Genomic DNA, 23,184 nt, shown 5'->3' with positions numbered 1-23,184 from the left:
TGTTATGCTTATAATTTCTAATTTATGCAGAAAGATATTATTCCATAACAGACCATTGTCACACTGGCAACAGATGACTTGATCTATCTCAATAGGCTTATCATGACTAATTCCAACTTCTGAACTGCTGGAATATCCATGAGCATCATTTTACTTAAGTTCTAGAAACAGACTCCTGGTTCTGGCAAGTCACACTTCCAGGACAGAGCTTTACAAAGGCAACTGGAATCTTCTCTTGGTAATTTTCTACTGCTGGAGACTACAGACATTAAAATCTATAGTCTCATGGAACTTTTCCTAATACATACCTAATTATATTCTATTAGAAACCACTTTGACCTGCACTATTGATAGGGATACTCAAACTGGCTTAATGGCAGGGTCCCAAGCAAATGGCACCTAGGGTGGCATGCAAAAACAAAACAAAGCAATTTCAAATAAGGCTGCATCTGGCTTGTTCTTAGCCTGTGTTTGTATTGTACCTATTACACTGTCAAGGTCCCTGAAAAATTCCCATAACTAAGATCTGAATATCTTGAAGAGCTATAAATCTCTTGACTAGGTGGAGGAAGAAAGAGCTTAACATATAAACATTGAAAATAAAATAATGTATTAAAGTGAACGATATCATTAGGAGCAATAAAACATCAGGAATTAACTTTGAGGCAGAGGAGTACTGAGATGCATCCCCATAGTGACACATACAGGCAGGAGCAGTCCACAAGAGCTAGGAAATCTAGGTGAGACATCCCCAGGCCCTGGCCCTTATGAGTAAAGGAAGTAATCTTGTTGAGTTTGCCTCTGCGTGACTGACTTATTTTATTTAGTGCAGTAGTCTCAAGGTTCATCCAAGTTGTGGCAAATGGCCATATTTCATCTTTACTTATGGCTAAGTAGTATTCCATTGTATATGTGTACCACATCTTCTTTATCCAAGCATCTATCAAAGGACATTTTGGTTGTTTCCATGTCTTGGCCACTGTAAATAGTGCAGAGGGTTCAATCCTGGCAATCTAATCACCTTCTGTAGGTCTACCTTCTAAGAACATCACATTTGGGGGTTAATATTTGAACATATGCATTTGGAAGGGACACAAATATTCAATTAATAGCATTACTCTTGTATGCAAAATATAAAATCTAAATTAAACATTGTTGTGAAAACTAGTGATAAAGCTCTTAAGGGCCCTGGGCACATGCTACTTCTAAGTATGTTTATGGTTGCTTTCCCTGCCCAGAGCTATGATCACACAATGGACACAATCACTGTTTGACATTCGCTGGAGATTTTGGAGGTCACACCTGCCCGTTGTCACACAGGCAGCACCACATTCAAACTCTGGTTCTCCAAAAGGACACCCTTGAACAAATCACTAAACACACATGATCTTACCCCTTAAGTAGAGAGTGCAAGGAAAGACAAAAGCAGAGTCTCTCAGATAGATGAGACAACATAGAGTCAATGAAAGGAAAGCAAAGTTGGAAATGTTGGGATTTCGGAACAAAAAAATACAAAGGACCAGTTGGACAACGGGTATGGGAAGAATGGAGCCAGCAGAATGATTCAGAGAATCTGCTCTTTCTGGTGGGGAGAAATATTGGTGCCTTTGCTCAGGAGGACTCAGGAGAGAGCCAGACTTGAGGATTAAAGGTAAGCTTGCTTTATAAAAAGTAGAATTTATTGTGTGGCTGACAAGATGAGTCTGAGATGAACAAGGGCATGCTCTTGAGATTTCTGACCCAATATTTGGGAGACATTTGTGGGCAGGAAGTAGATAATGGAGAATGATCTTCATACAAATGAGTGGTCAGGTTGAAGTTGCCTCTATAGTGGCATTTTTTTTTATGCAAAGATTGTTTTTTCCCCACAATTGCACCCAGAATAGTTATACAGTTCAATGAAGGAGCAGTCACTTTTTTATGAAAAGTACATTTGAACTTGAAACTGTTTTATGATCTAAAAATTTAACAAAACTATTCTATTTTTAATAGATGCACATAATTCTAGAGGATAAGTCAATTTCACCGTATTTAATTAATAGAAACTCTTGAAGGAGGAGATACCATGAAATAATAACTATGTTGAAGAGGAACGTAAAGGATATGGAGCAGTCTGAATGACCCTGGGCTAGACAGACTCCATCTTGGCCCAGATTTGCTCTTTATTGTGGAGAGTGAGACCCAGACCCCAAAGTTTCCTAATTAGAGGAATTACCTGAAGCACCTGGTGATTAAAATGTCAGGTTTTAAAGTCACTTCTCCAGAGATTCCCACTGAACAAAGCTAGTGAGAGGGGGTGGCTGTGAAATAAATATCCAATTGTCCTGAGCATCAGAACCACTCTGAGGGCCTATTAAACAGAGTGTTGGGCTCAACCTCCCAAGTCTCTAGTTCAATATGCCTGGGTGTGACAGAGGATGCTGTATGTCTAAAAATGCCCCCTTTAAAGGTGATGCTAACGCTACCGGTGCCACACCAGGACCAAGCTTTGAGGAACACTTCCATAAAGTATTATTTTCAGGGAAATATAATTCAATTCTTGCCAGTGACCTCACTCATGAGCCATAACTGTGAATACCTTTTCCTCTGCAAGGGTGACCTGGAGCTTCAGCCACCTCCCTATTCCCTTGGAGAGAGTGACTTCCACATCCTGAAAGTACCCTGTCCACCACTCAGCACTTTCGGGATGTGGATGCCACTCTCTCCAAGGGAAAAAGGAAACCTGAGAAATAGACCCATTAAATCTTGAGTAAATTTATAATCAACACACATCCCCCGAGAATGTTGACATTGTATAAAAAGAGTGAGCAGGCAAAATCAAAGAAATGCATTTCTAAGGGTGCAATTCCTGGCTGAAGGGGACAAAAGAGTGTGGACCAGAAAGCGTCCTTTTACCTCTTCAGGAAACATGTGCACAATCCCCACCGCTAATTCTTACCCTAACTGTGTGCTTATTTGCCTACTATTTAACTTATTTCCCTTTCCATGTTTTCATTTTTTTAAAAATTTTGGTTTTATTTTTTTTGGAAAGGCACATCCCCCCGTCCACCTCAGTTTAATCTGCAGCAATTTTGAGAGTGCTAAAAAGTAATTTCTTACATAAAAATTTATAAATTGGCATGATGGTACCAGTATGATGCCTCTTGAAACTTTCATGAATTGTCTGCCATTAAGCATTTTTTTCCCTTTTGGAGCTCTGTCTTGGCCTCCCCATCAGCTCTCAGCAGGCAGAGTGTGGTGAGAATACCTTGTAAGCACTCATCAGGGCCCCGATTCAGGCACCCATGCCTCATCCTCCTTTATTGTGCTATAAGAAAAGCTGAGCAGTAAAGATGGGCCTAGGACCATGGCTGGTAACCTGTTCCCCAATACCATGCTGATTCTGACAGGTGGAGATGTTCCTGGGCAGGTGAGGCTCTGTCCTGTGAGTCAGTACTGAACCCTCTGAAACAAGATAATGCTGCATTCTATCATGGACACACATACAAGGCTTTCTTATTTGCCTGTCAAATCATTTTAGTTTTAATAGAAATTCACATTCATAGCTTTAATATTAATCTTGTTGTTCAATTTTGGGGATGAGATATAGCTAAAATGGAAAAAAAGTCATGTGTAATATTTTTATCCTTTTTTTTTCAAATTATACTAGTGAACTTCATAATTCTAAATGGGAAGTTGGCTCTTAACCCTTCCTCCCACCCTACTCCTCCCCCTGAAATACCAGTGGAACACATTTTTTTCTCAGAAAAATAAATTTCTAAAATACTAAAATTACTACACATTAAACCATAAGAAAGCATATTAAGTGAATATTTGGAGTCTGCCTGGCTTAAGACCAGAAAGCATGGAAATTAAACCTTTAGGCCTAAATTTTAACATAACTTAAAAGTTATACATTAGAGTTAGACTAATGGTGTTTTTCCCAAGTTGGTTTTCAGAAGCCCTCTAAGCTCTGAATTATAAGGAGGGAAAATACCCCCAAAAGAGATAGAGCTTCAGGATGATGATGAAGTTTTTAAGATTCACTGGCTGGTTTTACAAAATTGTATACCTTCAATTCACAGCTGCCTCTATTTAAAGGAAAACATTTTTTAACTCTTTATAAATAGTCCCTGAAGTTGCATTATCCCCATAGAACATAATTGATGTGGCATTCTGAGGGGATGGGAGGTAAGTAATTGATCCTATTCCCTGACTGTCACTTTGTTAATGTTAGAATTAGAATCATTGATTCTCTCTAAAACACAATGACATTTCAAGGAAGTTATTCTCAATGTAGGTGTTTTCATCTGACCCAGATCAAAGCATCTGGAGAGTAGATGATTTCTGGGATCTCTGAGAGATAGACCATACACATCCTTTCTCTTCAGGGCTGTCCTTCACTCTTCAAAATATGACATGGACCCTGCTTATAAAGCAAGTTTTCATTTATTTCTTTTCTGTAGGACAACATGTTATATTTTCACAATAATAAAATGAGGTTTTGGTTCAGTGAATTTTCTTATTAGTCATATGCATTAAAGAAACAACAATTAGTTTAGCAATTTAAAGATTTCTGATTAAATATGGGTCCATTGGAACATTCTGGTCACTACTGAGATGAATCTGCACATAAACCTTTAATTAGGTGATCCCATCCTACTGATATCAGTGCCCCAATGTGGAAAATGTAACTGTTAGAGAAAATATGACTAAACATAATTTCCTTAAATCTATCCACACACATCTAGATAAAAATATATAAAATCATGATTTCAACATTTTGCCATTCAATATAAGATATTGCTTAGAAACTAAATGATTAATAGTATCATTTTTAACCATCTATGTACAAGTTAGACATTGAATAGAGACTTGACAGTCAACTGATAATTTTATGGCAACTAATCATTGTCTCTTACCTGTTCCTGACCAGATAACAGCCCCTGCTTGACCATTACCTGGAGATCCATACTTGATTTGGGGTGCCTATTTCCTTGACACACTCACTTCCTTATATCCAACTTCAACTGGGAAATTTCTCCTCACTCGTTTCAAATACTCACACTATAGTCTTGACCCCACTTGCTTGCATCAGAGCTTTGGGTGTTGGCCATGTGATTTTCACTTCCATCTGGGGAGTTTTTCTCCCACATAAGTTTTAGAATAATTAGGAAGAAGGATAGTAATTCCATGGCCCCTGTTCATGGGAGCCAGGCTCCCACTGAGATCCCCAATGCTCCCTGCCATGTGCAATTCTATGTCTCAAATATCCTCTGGCCAATCCTTTCCTTTGGTCTGAAGTGACCTAGAGTTCGCAGTAGGTGATAATGTATGTGGAAATGGAGAAACACCTTTAGAATTTGAAAATAGTACTACTTTGTATCTGGCCTTTAAAGAACCTGGATTGACCAGGTTAATAACACTTATTCCTGGTTTGATCAATTTTCCTCTTCAACCTAAGACTGAAGTCACTGAGCTCTACAAGTAGGCAGAGCAGCACTTGGGTAAAATAAGCATAGCACTCACCCTGAGTTTCACTCAGACCCAATTCCTCAGTAGGACTATTTATCTGCTGCACTCACAGAATCTCAGCACTAGTCATTCAGTTCTGTTAATCCAGGGCCACTGGGGACTATTTTATGAGAGTTCACATGACTCTTCCATTCTGGTGGTGTATGTCATTAGTGGCTGACAAAATGTCTTTTTTTTTTTTTTTTTACCATAAACTTAGAGCCAATGGTACAACAGCAAAGTTAGAAAGTATTAGTTTATATTGATGACAATTTAAACACTTCAGATGACACTAACCCACTGTTAGATTCAATTAGGAGGGCAAAGGACTATAAATGACCGATTTAAACATGTCTTCATTTTGTTTGGTGGCTTTGGAAATGAAAGGACAACTAAAAATGTGATGCTTAAAGAAAGCTGTGGAAAAAATCAAAAGACACTACCACCTTCAAGAAAAATGACTGCTTTCAATGAAGTTGAAAGTTCTACTTTGCTCCCTCACTTTTTATATTTAGTGACAAGTTTGTGGTGTTTTTTTAAAATGTCACACATTGTAAATCGAAAGAATTTTTAAGGGGTGGAAAAAGCCAATGATGGGGTACAGGCTCTGGTACACCCACTTGTGACCATAGCATTAGATAATTATTCAGACCTTCTCAACATTCTCTCATGTTGTTTGTGTTATAATTAGGGCTCTCTATTAGAAATAAGGTAGTAAAGTCTCCCTGAAGAATGGCTGAGTTTGTGTGCCAGAATATTGGACTATAAGGGCTACTTTTTGTTGGCTTTTTATTATAACATGTGCTACATTAACTCACTCACCTTTAAAAACTTTTTCCCCCTCTATTTGGAGGTTGCCCAAACATTTTTAAGTTGTTTCCTCATTTTTACTGATTTATAGGAAAACCTCAATCATGTCCCCAAACTCACATTTGAATAATAATAAAAAATCATATTTTACTACAGCAGTGTTGGCAGGAGGTTAAAATATCACTTTGAAAAACACTTACTCACTTATTTTTATTTTTTAAGAATTACAAGGCAGCCTGACTTAACTGAGACATGTGGTTAGTTTTACCTTCAATTTGTTTTATTTGAAAAACAAAAAGAAAAGACCTTAATTTAGGTCCTCAAGAATGCAACTTGAGTTCATAAAAATAAACATGAGTCAAGTTCTGTAGGATTTGGGGGGTCTAGGGCAAAATCTTAAAGGTAAAGAACTCAGAACTCTCTTAACCAAAGGGTGATGGGTTCAGGAAACAGAGTTCACATACTAGTATTTATCCATTCATATCACTTTAGTGAGGTTGAATAGTTATAACATTGGAAGCCTGTGCTTTCTTGTTAGGGGCTAGAATCTATTTATAGGGCATAATAGACAAAAGATTAATGAGTGCAGCATGAGAAAAGAGAACTGAATAATGTCTGGGTTCCCCCTGACCTGTTGTGGTTCCTCAGCTCTGGGCTCTGTTTAGAGAACATCATGAAAACATGTCTCCAATTCCACATATTTTTGAAGCTCTTTGGAATTGATGTGCAGTCAAAGCAATGAGAGTAAATTGTATAAGTGTGTGTTTTTGTGACTATTCACCCACCCCAGAGATCTGTCCTTGCAAGCCCTGCTAGAAACATTAAATGGGAAAAGAATACAAATAGATTATTTTGCCCTGGCCAGTGTTACTCAGTGCTTAGAGCATTGGCCCCACATTGAAGGGTCTCAGGTTGGATTCTCTGTCGAGGGCATGTACCTGGATTGTAGGTTTGATCCCAGCCCCAGTACAAGCGGGTGTGGGATGCAACAAATATCTCTTTCTCTCTCTCCCTCTTTCTAATTGCCTCTCTTTCTAGCTCCCTTCCTCCCTCCCTCCTACTGTCTCTAAAAATCAATGCAAAAAATATACTTGGGTGATTATTAAGAAAGAAAGAAAAAAAGGAAAGGGACTTTTAAATGGGAAAAAAACTGGTGGCCAGGAAGAAACACGGGTTAAACTGACCTAAAAATGTCATCAGCTCTCCACTCCCTGCTGGAAGGAAGGAAGGAAGGAAGGAAGGAAGGAAGGAAGGAAGGAAGGAAGGAAGGAAGGAAAGAAGGAAGGAAGAAGGAAGGAAGGAAGAAAGAAAGAAAGAAAGAAAGAAAGAAAGAAAGAAAGAAAGAAAGAAAGAAAGAAAGAAAGAAAGAAAGGAAAATACTTCATTGAAAGGAGCAAAGTCAACTCAACAGGATGTCCTCCATTCTGTTTTCAGGATATTGCTCAAATTCTAATCTTTTCTCTCCTAATACCCCTCACCTCTTCACTGACTTTAAGCAAACATAGCCATCAACCTACTATTGCAAACACCCAAGCCTACGGCATCCTTAAATAATAAAACTTGTCACAGGGTATTTTAAATATGTCATCACATCGCTGTCATATTGCTGAACTATGAGCTTCTAGGAAGCATGGTCCTGAGTAATACATAGGCCTAACTCAGCACTCTCCTAGTACATAGTAGACACTCAATGCAGGTTATAGGGGGAAACCAAGAATAAAGGAAATGATAAAACAAAGGAGGATACCACTAGTAAAATTTGTAAATATACATAGACGAGTTAAGTAAAACATTAAGTAACACATCATAGCCTCGGAATACAGTGTAATAGTAGTCTAAAGAATGTTTCTGTTCCCTGACATCATAAATATTTTTTTCTAAGTGTCTCAGTGCTGCCTCTTTGAAATGTTCCACTTTCAGAAATATTCTCAGGTTATCAACGCAGTGGTTGTGAACTCTATGGGTTCTTATCACAATAGTACTAGTGATTGCTCATTGCCAAGGAGCCACTGTAGATCTAATGTCATGGAGGCGTTACATCTCTGTAAGAGTAACATGGACTTACCAGCATGTGGTATCGGTAAGAGAAGATCTGGACCTCTCACCCCCATACACACTTCCCCCAACACTTAGAATGGAGCCTGGGGCACAGGACAAACTCCATAAATATCTGCTGAATGAATGGCATACTCATATGTTTTCTCCTCAATTCTCAAATTGTGTAGGATTACCTGTACTCTCTGGTTACAGGGCCCAGAGCACAAGGTTAGGTGACATGAATTTCTGCAAAGGCAACTGCACTGACCAGCCCCTTGGAAGCATTGGTGGTGCTTAGTTATGTAATTAACTCTAATTCTTCCTTGTTGTGGGTCCCAAATTTAATTTTACTCTTAAAAGTGATTGTCATTGTCAATTAAACTTTAACTCTAAAACAGACTTGCAGAAGTGAGGAATTTCTTAAAATTTATCTTTATTGTTGAAAGTATTACATATTTCCTTCTTTTTTTTCCCATTGACCCCCTCTACCCTGCATCTGCCCCACACCTTCGGCCTTCACCACATCACTGTCTATGTCCATGGATTATGCATGTATACATATAATTCTTTGGTTAATCTCTCCCTACCCACCCACCCCTGCCTTCTAATAGCTCTATCAAAGGAATTTGGGTAGCTTATTAATACCCATCCCAAAATCTGATTTAAAAACCCTCAAACACATCCTAAAAAAGAGACCCATTCTTATAGATAAAGACAATATCAATCCTCATATGCTTTTTTAATTAATCAAAATTATTTTATTTGGCCAGCACAAAGTGAAGCTATCCCATGTAAGATGATGTTGGAGACTTAACTATCAGCTATAAAAATCCACACATATGAACAGGGTCATGTCTACAGACTCTTTCACATACATGAATGATGGTATGAAGGGAAATCTACAGCTGAAGTAGGAAAGAGTTATAGCATATTTCTTACTATGTGTATAGTTTTTAATTCTTAATTGAGGATATGTTTTGTTTTTTTGTTTTTTTAAAAAAATATATATTTTATTGATTTTTTACAGAGAGAAAGGGAGAGAGATAGAGAGTTAGAAACATCGATGAGAGAGAAACATCGATCAGCTGCCTCCTGCACACCCCCCACTGGGGATGTGCATGCAACCCAGATACATGCCCTTGACCAGAATCGAACCTGGGACCCTTTAGTCCGCAGGCCGATGCTCTATCCACTGAGCCAAACCGGTTTCGGCAAGGATATGTTTTTATTCATCTTTTTAGAGAAGAGGAAGAGGGGGGAGAGAGAGAGATTAAAGTAAGAGAGAAACATCAACTGGTTGCTCCTGTCTGTATGCACCCTGACTGGGAATCAAACCATCAAACCTGCAGCCTAGGTATGTGTTCTGACTAGGATTTGAACCCTAACCTTTTGGTATATAGGAAAAAGTTCCAATCAACTGAGCCCCCGGCCAGGGCTTCAATAAAAATTTTACCAAAGTCTTGCCATGTATTTACATCATCTAAATAAACATGGCCAGTCCATAGAAGTCTCATATTCAGTTGTATAAAATAAAAGAGAAAAAATTTGAATATAGATCCACTACTCTGTATATGACAATATATCTACAAATATGGGTACTAAGGTAATTAATTATTTTTGCCTCATCTTATCTCTGAAATTGACATAAATTGACCTGCATCTTTCTGTTAAAGAAATCCTGTAATCACTGTGAGCCTGGATGGAGATCAGAGTCTTCTGAAGAGGTTAGCATGTACTACTATGTATAATCTCAGAGCCCTATTAGCTTAAAACCATTTAGGATTAATTCTCTGCCTGAGGAAATTTGGACATTGCCAGCAGTCTAAATTTCCATTTGTGGGAAAGCATGAGATACAAATCCTTAGGTAAGTTTTGTTCTTCTTGCACCTTTGGCCAAAGTTGAAATATTCAAGTTTCTTCTACATTCCTCTTTATGTTCTGGCTTTATATTTGTTAATCCTCTCTTGAGGTTATAACTCTTTGATCACCCCATTTTATGAAGGTCTCTTATGAGCTTTCCCAAGAGTGAGTGTGTATGCCCTAACTGGTTTGGCTCAGTGGATAGAGAGTCGACCTGCGGACTGACGGGTCCTAGGTTCGATTCTGGTCAAGGGCATGTACCTTGGTTGCGGGCACATCCCCAATAGGGGGTGTGCAGGAGGCAGCTGTTTGATGTTTCTCTCTCATCTATGTTTCTAACTCTATTCCTCTCCCTTCCTCTCTGTAAAAAATTAATAAAATATATTAAAAAAGAGTGAGTGTGTGTGTGTCTTGCTCAATACTACAAAAAAATATGGTACATTTATAGATCAACATGACTTAGATTTGATGTAAGGAAATACATATATCCACTCTGTCACACATTAGGTCAAACATAAATGAAAAGTTATTAAGTATTAAGTATTGGCCTACAATTCATTAATTCCTTAAAGAGGTTAAGTGGACTTGGATTCCCTTGAGTTTTTGTTGGAGATCACACTCCACAAAATCTTAACCAGCTATATATTACAACTTCTACTGCCATTGCCTGTGTTCCATATATACCCTATGGTGACTTCCTGGAGAGAAAAGAAAATATCAATTACACTTATAGCATTTCAGTACTTGGTGTAATAGGTAAAGATTAGGTAGTTGGTTGGTTGGATGGGTGAATGGACAGGTGGATGGTTGGAAGGATGGGAGGGTTGGATACATGGAAAAATGGATAGAAAGTTGGTTAGATAAATGAGTCAATGGTGGATTATGGTTGGTTGGATAAGTTGATGAAACAATGGTTCAATAAGTAAGGATTTATGTGGGAACAAAAGAGGGCTATCGTCTCAAGAGACGTGAGACTAATAAATAAATGAATATTCTATATTTTGCTACTCTCCCCTGAAAAGCAGGAAGATTCAGTTTGTGTAGTCTAAACAGTCTTTCCTTTTTGAGAAGAGGACAACTAAATTATATCCTGGGTCAAGAATCAATCCTTTACCTGTTGCACATCTGGCTTTCACAGAGGTGCTGACAATTCCTTGAAGCAGCATTCAACATAAACTATCACATTACTCTTTTATCTTCCCTCCTTTTTCTCCTACTCACATTTAATAGAAACATTTTTGAGTCCCTATTCTCTATAAATTCTATCACGTGCTACAGTTCCCAGCAACAAATTCTCACTGTAATTGAAAATACCAGGCAAAATCATGGGACTGTTTTAGCGTACCATGGAAGGAGGGTTGTATGGCTCCGTTATCAACAGAGGTCATCTCTGGGACAAAGAGCTGAGAGACATCCCAATAAGGAACTCAGAGAAAAGGGAAGATGAGTGAAGGGATGAAATAAAAAGGGCAACTTGATGAATATGTTGGACCTTAAACTACTTTATGTAATTTAAACATTTTATACCTAAAATAATATTTGGAGGAGAATTTGCTATATTCAAACATTTCTATATTCAGACTAAATGTCTGATTTTAAAGAATCATTCTCACATTGGGGCCTACAAAATAGAAATTAAGGTGAGCTATATAGAGCAGAGGCAAAGTGGAGAGAATACTGTGGTCTATGGAAAGTCCACATAAAACTTAAAATGTTAACATGACTTCTTTCACCTCAGGTGAATTTATAAATGAAACTTTTTTTTTCTTTTTTAAGGCTACAAATTCATTAGTATATCCTTGGGAATGACTGATTCAATTCAAAGGATTTTTTTTTTTTTACAATTTGACTCTAATCTGAACCATTATTTCTAATTTCTTAATATGAAACTAGAAATATTGGTGACCTAATAAGTTTTACAGCACTGCACACAACCTTCTTTATGGAGCTTACACCATTATGTAATATGTTATAAAGCAAGTTGAATGTTGTAAAACTCATTATTTTTTTCTCTTAGCTAAAGTTCATGATAGCCAAAAATTTAAGTGGAAAGCTATTAAAGTTCCAGAAATCCAAACCTTACATGTTTTTTCAAATGTTTTATTTTTTCTGTTTTTGGTGCTTTATGTCAGTTTCTGATGTTCAGTCTATTGAAAGATTGCATACTAACGTTGCAAACAGAGTTAGGAGGCTACTATAGAATCTTGGGGCCTTATACATTTTTATATGATTTATTTTTTTCACGTTTTTTAGGACAGTTACAAACTAAGTGGAACAATTAGAATGGACAGTTAAAGTTAATTGTTTTTTTAAAAGTAAATATCAGAAAGACTCATTTATTGTTAATAATAGTCTGATTACCCTAAGCTTCAACCCAAACAATTTTTCTCTTCTTAGAGAACCTTGACATGGAATAATGAAGAAAGGACCTTTATTACTTGTTGAAGTTTGTTGTTTCTCTCCTATGGTTCTTGCTGTCTTGCCTCTATTTGTAGGTCCAGGGTATAGCTGGTTCCATCTTTAAAATGATGCTGTCTTTGACCTAATGGGCCACTAGTATTACTGAGTGTCTTTGTCACAACTTCTGGGTGAGTTTAGAATTTATATATAAGATTGACTAATAGTAAGCATAAAGAATTAAGAGAAAATATCTTTCAATAAGCAGAAATTGTCTCCCTCCTCATCACTACACAAAGACTTATCTTAGGCCCATAGCTCCTCCAACAGAAGAAGTGGAGGGTTTTGCAAATTTGTTAAAACATGGGTTATTTTGTTTGTTTGTTTTTATTAAAATTTTGTACCATTTGTTTTTACCACTCATACAGTTCCCACAAATTGGAAGTATGCTTGAAAACTAATCTTTAGGTGTAAATATTTGCAATGTCAAAAATCTCTTAGAATAGGAAAAATTTTTGTTGCCAAAACCACAACTGTGAACTATAGCAGGTACTTACATTGAATTTCCAAAAGCAGAACCACAGATAGAAGTCAACATTAGAATCTATAGGGGTATAGTCTTTAATTCTTGACTTCTATGTTCATGTTATATTGCAAAGATTATTACATACATTATGGTAGACTTCTAACTATCTGCCAAAATGCACTTTTCTCTTTTCCCTTAGTAATTTTACCCTGTGATTTTTAGGTTAGGCTCATGGTTATTGGTAACAAAGGCTACATTTCCTAGCATCCCTCATAAATGATGTGGCCATGTGCCTACATTCTGACCAATGGACTATAGGAAAGTAAAAATCGAGGTCCTTAGAAAAAGCATGCTTTAGCCTCCTCTTCTTTCCTCTGCTCCTCACCAATTGTCTCTTTACTGCTAAATGCAAAGATAGGGTAAAAGCGGATATTAAGAAGCTATCTTGCAGCATGAGATGTCCTCAAGATAAAACCTGGGTCATAGTCCTCACCAGACTTGAACTAACAACTTCCAAACTTCTTAAAAAGGAAAGAGAAAAGACCATCTTGTTTTAGCCATCTAAATTTAGTTTTTGTTCTTATTACTTATATTTAAATCTAGTCCGAACTTATACAGTGACCATAATGTCATCTATTTTTTTATCAATCAAGTTAGTAAAACTTAGTAAGAGAAAATATATGAAAATCTCTAGCAAATTGCCTGGCACAGACTAGGATTCCTGTATATAACAGTTAAATAGTTTATCAAATGTTTCCCAAAACACATCAATTCAATCAATAAAATCGTTATATGAATAAAAATATAATCAATCTGAAAGCTGTTATTTTGAATAAAAATATAATCAATCTGAAAGCTGTCAGACACTCTGAAAGCTGTTAGACAATCTAAATAAAGACCTGTGAGTGTTAATGTATACAATTGGACTTGTATGTACACATTTTTGTAGGGTATATACCTAGAAAAGGAGTTGCTGGGTCATAGGATGTGTGTGCATATACATTCAGCATTAGTAGACACTAACATGCAATTTCCAAAATGGCCCTTCCAATTTACACTTCCACAGAGTTTATATGAGACTTCTAGTCACAAATTCAGAGACACTTGTTCATTTACTTATTTATTTTATTTTATTTTATTTTAAACATTATACCGGTTATGTAGTAGGTGTCATTGCATTTTTAATTTTCATTTCTCTGATAACTATGAGATTACATCTTTTCATATGTTAATAGCCATTTGGAAGACTTCTTGTGAGCTATGAATATTTGTTTCTTATCCATTTTAAATTAGGTGAAGTGTTTACCGAATATATGTACTTCAACTACCACATCCCACTTTGTAGCTTGCCTTTTTCTTTTCTCAATAACATCATTTGATGAAAAGAAGTGCTTTTCCATTTTGTGTCAGAATTCTCATCTATAAAATGAAGAGATCAATGTGATTTTGCCTTTAAATTCTCCAAGAGCAATTAATCTTGTCTTTTGAGACACAATTTAAGAAAAATCCACTCAGCTGGTATGGCTCAGTAGATTAAGGGTTGTCCCATAGACCAAGAGAGCACGGGTTGATTTCAGGTCAGAGCATATGCCCAAGTTGAGGTCTGGATCCCGATCCCCAGTAGGGGGCATGCAGGAGGTAGCAGATCTATGTTTCTCTATCTTAGATATTTCTATCTCTCTCCCTCTCCCTTTCTCGTCTCTATCTCTCTCTCAAAAAAAAGAAAGAAAATGAATAAAAACATATTTAAAAAAAAAAAAGAATCCTAAGAATAAATGCAAAGTCCCTTAACTGGAACCCTCACGTGGTTCTACCTCTCTGGCCATTGACTCTCAAAAGACTTTGTCTTTAATTCTGTCATCACATTTCTTTTGATGCCGTTACAGCGATACACAAATGCCCCCTTATTGTAATTGATGCTTACAAAAAGAAGGCTCAAGTGGGCTGTCTTTCTGTCCTAAAATAATGCAGAGCATTTTTAATGTGGAAAAGGTGGCAAGTGTTATTTTCTGCAATAGGTACAGGAGCCAGAACAGCCCCAATTCTCTTTCTAGTACCTCTTGTTGTTTGTATTTTAAGTTATTTATTTACCTACATAAATCATAGCAAAGGCATTATTTGTCTCTTGAGTAAGTTTTATCATAGACTCTTAAAAATGGATGTACTGCGAGGGCAATTTAATGTTTGTTTGGATTTTTGCAGACTCTCAGCAGGTTCAAGAATCTGGAAAGATTTTTTTAGAACTTTTCTGAGGGGGGAGGGGGGAAGAAAGCAACTTTTATAGCTCTGCAAAATAGGATTCCTTGCCTACTAAGAAACATTCTTAAAACCCTCCTGCAGCTTCCATAAAAACACTTTATTTAGCAGCTCTTTGCATTTTGAATACGTCCAAATCTTTAGGGACATAATTTATTTGTGGAAAATATATTTTTATTTTTTATTGTGTTTTTATACTGTGTTTTATACCCTTTTACAAGATGTTCTTGTATAGGTCCTTAATTTCATATATTCTTATACAAATTTATCGGTGCTTTGCATGTGAATATTTTCCAGTTTTTCAATGTCAAGAAAAAAAAAATAAGTGAAGGAAAGCCAACCTGGGAGTGAGAGATTTGTGTGCGTAATCTAGTGGAATAGGGACCACATATTTCTCCTTCTCCTTCTTAATTGTAGATATGAAAGATGTATAGATTACCATGATGTGTGTCAGAACTATTACAAATACATTGCTCAAAAATTGTTTTGTTTTTTTTTATTGAGGCTTTTTGCAGCTTGGAGGGAGAACCATTTCTATAATGTTGACATTGTCTTAAGTGGAGTTTTGATGGGACCCTTGGAGTCTTCGTCAAGAGTTCCAATTCAAATAACATAAACAAAGCATTACCACCACCGGGATCCTCCGAGAAGCAGAATGGGGGAGGTTCAAAGGACAGTACTGATCATATGCTTTATATATTTACCCAGGTTTGTTTTCTCTATAACAACTCTATGTTGTTCTCATTACTTTTAAATAAAGATAAAATATTATAGTAATTTCTTATAATTATTATGTATGAAAATATATTGCTAATTGGGCTATTGGCGGTATTACAGACATTTAACACCAGATGCAGTGCTGTTTGAACTTCATACTGTAACTGCAGTCAAAATACATGCATTATTAAAAGCACTCTGTTAAACTCTACCACTACATTTCCTTCTACACAATGGGAATTGCTATGAAGTAGTTCTAAGAATGTGCTAGAGAGTTAGGGGCTGTCTTTGGGACAGAATCAGACAAGTTTGTCCAGTAGAAAGAGGGAGCCATGGAGCTGTAGGATGATTCTGAACCTTGCCAGTCAGAAGACAAAGTCGCCTCTCCTTATACCCTTGGATGCCATCCTGTGGGAAGGAGAGCTCTACTGTGTACCTGTTCAAGTGTAAGCATCATCCAAAGTGATGAGCAGGACAGCTGAAGGCCATATCCCTATGAGAAAGTATCGCACAGGCTGGCACATGTGGTCCTGGGTGGTCAGGTAAAGACCCTTCCTGGCAGTGGCCTGGAGCTGGTTCCACAAGTACTGACAAGGAGTTATAGCCTATGTCTTTACTGAGCCTGTCAGTCAGGGTTATGGCTGAGTAGGGCACTCAGGCCAGCTTATTCTGAGAGGCAGGGATAGGGAGAAGGACAGTTCATACACTTCCTTTTTCTGTCCAAAGGAGACACAACAATCTAAATAGCACAACTTAGTTGTTCTTTATGTTTCCATCTCTGTGTGTCTCTGTATTGGGGCTTGGCTCCAAAAGGCCCCTCTCTGCTCATGTGAGTCCCATCCAGGAAAAGGATGCTTCTGCTCTCACTCTGCACCCATCTACCTTGCTCAGCCCTGACAAGTCAGACTGATAGCATAAACTTTGAATGTGAGCTTAGGAGCTGGGAGCTGAGATATACATTTTTGTATTTTTAACATCCTTTCCATATCCACATCCTCCTTTTCAGTGGGAAGCTGGTCCTTAGCTGCCCTGACACAAAGTACGGTCAGGTCCTGGCAAGAGAGAGACTGAATCCAGCTCTGTCCACCTGCCAGCGGCTTCTCCACTCAACTGCCTCCCCTGAACTGTTGAAACACTGACAACTGCAGCCTTGTGCTGAAAGGGGTGACATTTCATGGGGACACCTTGTGAAATTCCCTCCTTGGCTTGTGCAGTTGTCAGGGAGCTAATTTCCCAGGAGGATCGAGTCACTGCCAGGCAGCAGAACCTCCAGCCTGGGAAGGTCGGCCACAGCTGCTTGAGCACAGGAGGGAGGTAAATTATTTCCCCGTTCCTATATCAGAGACTTTGGGGCCTCCACAAATAATACTCTAAAACTCACTAACGCATCATGATCAATAAATCACTCAATGATCTAGTTGTGACACAGTCATTTAAAAAGAAAAATCAGCCTTTGTGGTGAATGTACAGCATCTGGACTGTAGGGGGTGCAAGAGCTCCACTTCCTCGGGGCTGCACTGTGTCTCCACGGGTCAGACCCCACATTGAATAGGCCTTTATCACCACAACAGAGCCAGCTCTTCTATGAATCCAGCCCTATGAGAAAGAGGATCAAATCAGCATGCCTTTTGACAGTGTAAGCTGCAATCTTAAACCCAAAGCTGTGAGTGAGAGCTCAGAAGAGGAGCGAGCTTGTAGGCATCCTATGAATTGCCCGCGAGAGCCCCCCTCTGCCAAATCTGTGGGATCAGTTCAGTTGATTACAAGAAGACTTTCTTACCCTAGACATGAATGCACAAACTGGCTGCTTTTGTGGAGGCTAGTGTCACAGAAAACATAGCAGAGAGGTTGTTTTTGCCAAGAAGAAAAATGATCAAAGGTTCCTGCAAATGGATAAGTGGGTAAATGGATAAGTGGATGGTCCTAATTCAGTATGAGACAGGGACTGAATTTTCTGGGCCCTTATTAAAAATTGTTACACCTAATTCATGTGTATGATACAAGTGCCATGTGACAAGATATGCCCTAACGATAAAATTCATATAAGCACGCACATTGATGGGCATCTACAGGGCCCATGACTGATTTTCCAAATGGACTCAGCACTGCTCACACTTCCTCTCAGCACAGAGACATGTCTGGTTCCAGTCCCCAACAGGATGGGCCAGACCTGGAATCACTGCACAGAACAGAGTCAGGGGTGAGGCCAAGGTGGAAAGACTTAGGGAAGTGAGAGGCTCCCTCCTGATCATAGTTCCAGACCAGCAGAATGGCTTTGTAAGCATTTTCATTCTGCAGGCTATAGTTTTGTCAGTCAGTGTATAAAATTGCAATCTACTCAGTGATATGATTAAAAAGTAGTAATTTTTTTACCATATTTAAGGGTCTCTGCTCCTTCTGAATGATGATTATAGAAAATATTTGTGACCTGATTGTTTCAATATATTCTGTGTATGCCACACACAAGCCATATTTAGCTATTCTTAAATGGGGCAAAAGACACAAATACTGTGGGAATGGTTTCTAAACGCAGTTATGAAAACATTTTTTTTTCCTTTTTTTTAACAACAGATGATCATACTGCCTTGGAATAGGATGTGTGAGGAGCAGGCTGGAGATTTATGGGTCCCTACGTAAGTAATCCACAACCCACAGTAACCACCCAAGCCTGGGCCTAGTTGACAAAACTCTTTTGCTCCACTAGAAGGATGAGGACATTAATCTATTAGACTGATTGGGATAAAGTTGGGAAATGAACTCCATAAACTCCGTAGCTATGACTGCCTGTGTCCCTGTGTCCCTGAGCTTTGTCCACATTGGCTAACCCCACACTCTGCCTCCCTGCTGCCTGTGGACCTCAAGTTGTCAAAAGTTAGAACCTTCTGGAAGGTCCGCTGTCAGTCTCCATCCTCTCAGGCCACCATAAAACCTGGAGTGCCATTCCCAGGCCTCCTCCCCTCATCCCAATAGTCTCTGAAAAGAAATGGTTTGAACAGAATATTGGAAGGGGTGAATATGAGCCATTGAATTCACCTATACCCAAGATAAAGCCCTGGGAAGGGGGGGGTCCATCAGCAGCTCTGCTTAAGTCCTCAGAGCACTTAAGGAAATGAAGGAAGGCTTGATCCGCTCTTCAGTCTGAAATAATGAGTCAGAGGGGATTACGGTAAAAAAAAAGAACAAAAGTGGTAAATTTGTTTGTAGTGACAGAAATAAGACTTAAGCGAAGACACTTATGCATGTATCCAATTCCCAGACTAACTGTATTGTTAAAAAAAGAAGAAAAGAAAATGTTCAGAAACTGTCTGTCCACAAGCAATAATGGGGGGATAGGGCGCCAACAACTGGGAAAGTGAGCCTAAATCGCTGATTAATGTTCAGGGCAGAGGGAGGTGGCGGTGCTATTTCTTGACATCAGAGTTGGGGGTGGGGCACTTAGCTACGGAAGACTGTGTCAGGAAGTGGGGATTTCTATTTTCACAGATTTTTCCAAGTAATATTGATGGCAGACCCATAAAACTATAATTAGTCTTATAACTTGGTTTATAAGGAAAGTAAATAATAAGCATATCTTTGCCTACTTTGTCCTGCTAGCTCTTTCCCATATGCCTTTGACTATATACTAAAAAAGAGCAAAGGTGAAATTTTTGAAAGTTTTTCTTTTTAGGTCATCTGGTTACATTTTTTTTCTTTCCACGTTAGTACAGTAGAATCAGTAACTTCTCCCGCAGCCAACCAGAGTGAGTGGAGGGCAAATTGATCACCATGCCCTGTGCATGGGAGACCTCATAGGTAAATGCCCATATTCTCGGGTTCATAGCTGTGGGTTTGACTGGCTCTAATAGGTGGATGTAGGATTCTCTGCCCCATGGTTGAGCTCCATCGGAGAAAGTGACCTGTGTCTAATCAACAAATGGACACTTAGAACAAAATGCCAGCACCTGGGAAACTCTATACTTTTCATAATCTACAGAATCATTGATTGTCAGGCGACTCTCTACATCATACTGACATTCTTTTCTCAACCTAATGGTTTGTTTTATTATCTGGGAGGTTCTCAATTGAGTGCCATTGCATTAACCCTCTGTGGGCACTGAGCTCACACTGAGTTACAGGCTTACAGGTGGTGCTCTGCCCCTGGACCGCCGAGCAGGACAGGATCTGGGCACCCAGGTCCTGGGGTCCCTGGAGCACACTTCACTCTGGAAAAGGAGAAAACGGCTTGTCTTCCTCTGCTCTGCCATTTTAGTGACTCCAGTCATGTCTCAACCCAGGATTTAAATGTGTTTCTGTCCCTTTTTGAACACCTAAGCCAGGGTGACTTATGGGACATTGTTTAGAAAGTGCTGCAATGAGTTCTTTTGAAATCAATTTTATATACTTTAAACATAGACAAGCATTGGAATTCATTTTTATTTCTAGGAAACTTTTGATACCTTAGGAAATCTGAAGATCCAAGTGACCTGTTAATATTTCAGACGGTGTATATGGACCCTATATGGTGATATAATTGTGTTTGTTTGCTAAATTTTCTTTCAAATTGAATTACTTTAAACTTCTGTTTGGTATTCTAACCGGACTGGAAAGAATGATTTTATTTATATAAACAAAAAAGGTGCAACTCAGTAAAATATTAATAAAAAAGAATCTAATTTTATGGGAAGTCAGATGCTGCTAGACATTCACCATGACAGGGGCAATAAGCTATTTATAACATATTACCAATTATTACATAATTGACTGGACAAGCCATTCAAAGTTTTTAAATTATATATGAATTCTTCAAATCCAGGTATAACTATGTTCCTTCCAAAGCAGTTGATAAAAGTTTGTAAATATTTTGCTACTACTTTGCACATATTTCACAGATACTTTGCAAAAACAGTTTGCAAATATTTTGAAATGCTAAAGAAGAGGAGGAAAAGTATGCATAAAGCAGAAGGAGAAAGAGGAGTGAGACCGATGGGAACAAGAAATAAATGCAGCCAGAAAAGAGTGAAGCAGAAGATGGAGAAAGCAACAACACATTGCAAACATTCTCATTCAGACTGTTGTTCACCTGAATGCCATAGAATATTGAATACATGACTATGCCATTTCTAACATGAAAGGAGGTAGGCATTTCACTACTTGAAGTAGGAACACACAAACAAACAAACAAACAAAAAAACCCAGAAACTATTGGTTGATGTATGCTCTTGACGGAAATAAGCAGAAACGAGTCAGCATGTCACTAAGGTCTGGGCTAGCTAATATATTAACCTGTGACAATGGCTGGAATTGTGCATGCATCTCAAACATGCTACCTAACATTTTAACGGAGGGGGCACACCTGGATGATTGCCATCATTGGGTTGAGGCAGGGGGGACGCACACCTGCATACATCAGCCATATCAGCATTTTAATAAGCCCCCATACACCAAATAAACCAGCATTGGAATAGGAATACAAGGTCTGAATGTGTACGTTTTCAGCTTTTGTTTCTTTTGAGAGTTCCCAGGGTACTATTCTGTCCTCGATGAATGGCGAGCTTGCTTGGGTCCCGAGTTAGCTCCTAGGACTGCAATAAAGGACCACAAACTGGGTGGTTTTAAAGAATAGAAACGTATTCTCTCATGGTCTGGAGACCAGAAGTCTGACATCAAGGTGTCAGTGGAGCCTGCTCTCTCAGAGGATTCTGTTCCATCCCTCCTCTTAGCTTTTGTGGCTGCCCTCAATCCTGGTGTTTCTGGGCTTCTGGACACATCATCCCAGTCTCTGCCTGCACATGTTTGTCTTCACATGACATTGTAAATCTGTGTCTGTATGTCTTCTCATCTTCTTATAAGGACACCAATCAAATGGAATTCAGGCCTACACTAATGACTTCACTCTAACTGGATTTTTATTTCTGCTAAGATGCCATTTGTGAATATCGTCACATTCATAGTTACCAGGAATTAGCAAATCAACATATCTTTTTTTTGCAGAATTCTGTGGTTTTATTAACACACATACAATGTGTACACAATCCGTCTATTCATTTTCTTCACTGTACAGCTTGGCATTGGGATTGGTGACCCTGATGGCCAGCTGGGCTGCTCTTTCCATAATAGCTTTGCGGTTCTTTGAGGAGACCTTGTGAGCAATCTAAGCACAGTAAGATTTGTTGCACATCAGCAGCACTTCAAGCTCCTTGACATTATGGACAAGAAACTTCCGAAAGCCATGAGGCAGCATGTGTTTTGTTTTCTTGTTTCTCCCATAACCAATGTTGGGCATCAAGATCTGGCCCTTAAATCTTCTACGCACCCTATTGTCAATGCCTCTGCTCCACCAGTTCTGCTTAATTTTGACATATCGGTCTGACTGGTGCCAGATGAACTTCTTGGTCCTCTTTTCGATAATCTTGGGTTTCACCAGGGGTCTGAGGACAGCCATGGTGCTTAATAGGAGATGGCTGCCACCTCTTTAGGCAGTGCCGAGGAAGAGCAAATCAAAATAACTTTTGGGGCTACAAAATTTAACCCATTGATTTTGGAAGTGAGCACAGCTGCTGCAGCATGACTTCACTGGTCATCTTCAGGTGACTATGTAAAACATTGTCAAGGACAGTGCCCTCACCCCTTTCCCTAGCACCATCTACTCACATGCTCCCTGGCCTGCATTACCACATATAGTGAGTGGCATTGGGTCAGCCCAAGAAGGGACCCCCAAATTAGAAGATGTTTTAAATGAAGAAGAAATTTATGTTTCTGAGAATGTCAACTCAAATTGTGGTTTTGTGATTTGCTGTAACTTCTAGTACAAATAATAATTAGCTGAATCCTAAGGCATTTAAAATCTGTTATTCAGTCAAATTCTTCATCTTAATATAACACCCTATTTTCAGTTATCCTGATAAGAGAAAATAATTGTTTTTACCAAAAAGAAAAAAAATCTAATAATTAGTAACTATTCATAAAAGCTGTGGACTTTTAGAAATGTACTAGTTTGCTGATAAATATGAGATATAAACAGATGTATATTTGTAAAGATAATCAGACATTATTACTTATTATAAAACACAAGAGGCCTGGCCTGGTGCACGGATTCATGCACCAGTGGG

The 23,184-nt window shown here is 38.4% G+C and overlaps 1 pseudogene; it reads right to left on the bottom strand.

Moving 5' to 3' along the window:
* Window positions 1-22,112: 22,112 nt before the first annotated feature.
* Window positions 22,113-22,517, bottom strand: LOC102772383 (annotated as a pseudogene).
* Between the last annotated feature and the right edge of the window lie 667 nt (window positions 22,518-23,184).

Source organism: Myotis davidii, unplaced genomic scaffold, assembly GCF_000327345.1.
Source record: "Myotis davidii unplaced genomic scaffold, ASM32734v1 scaffold135, whole genome shotgun sequence".
NCBI classification, from domain to species: domain Eukaryota; kingdom Metazoa; phylum Chordata; class Mammalia; order Chiroptera; family Vespertilionidae; genus Myotis; species Myotis davidii.
Note: the sequence above shows the minus strand (reverse complement) of the source record. Positions and strands in the feature narration are given on the sequence as shown.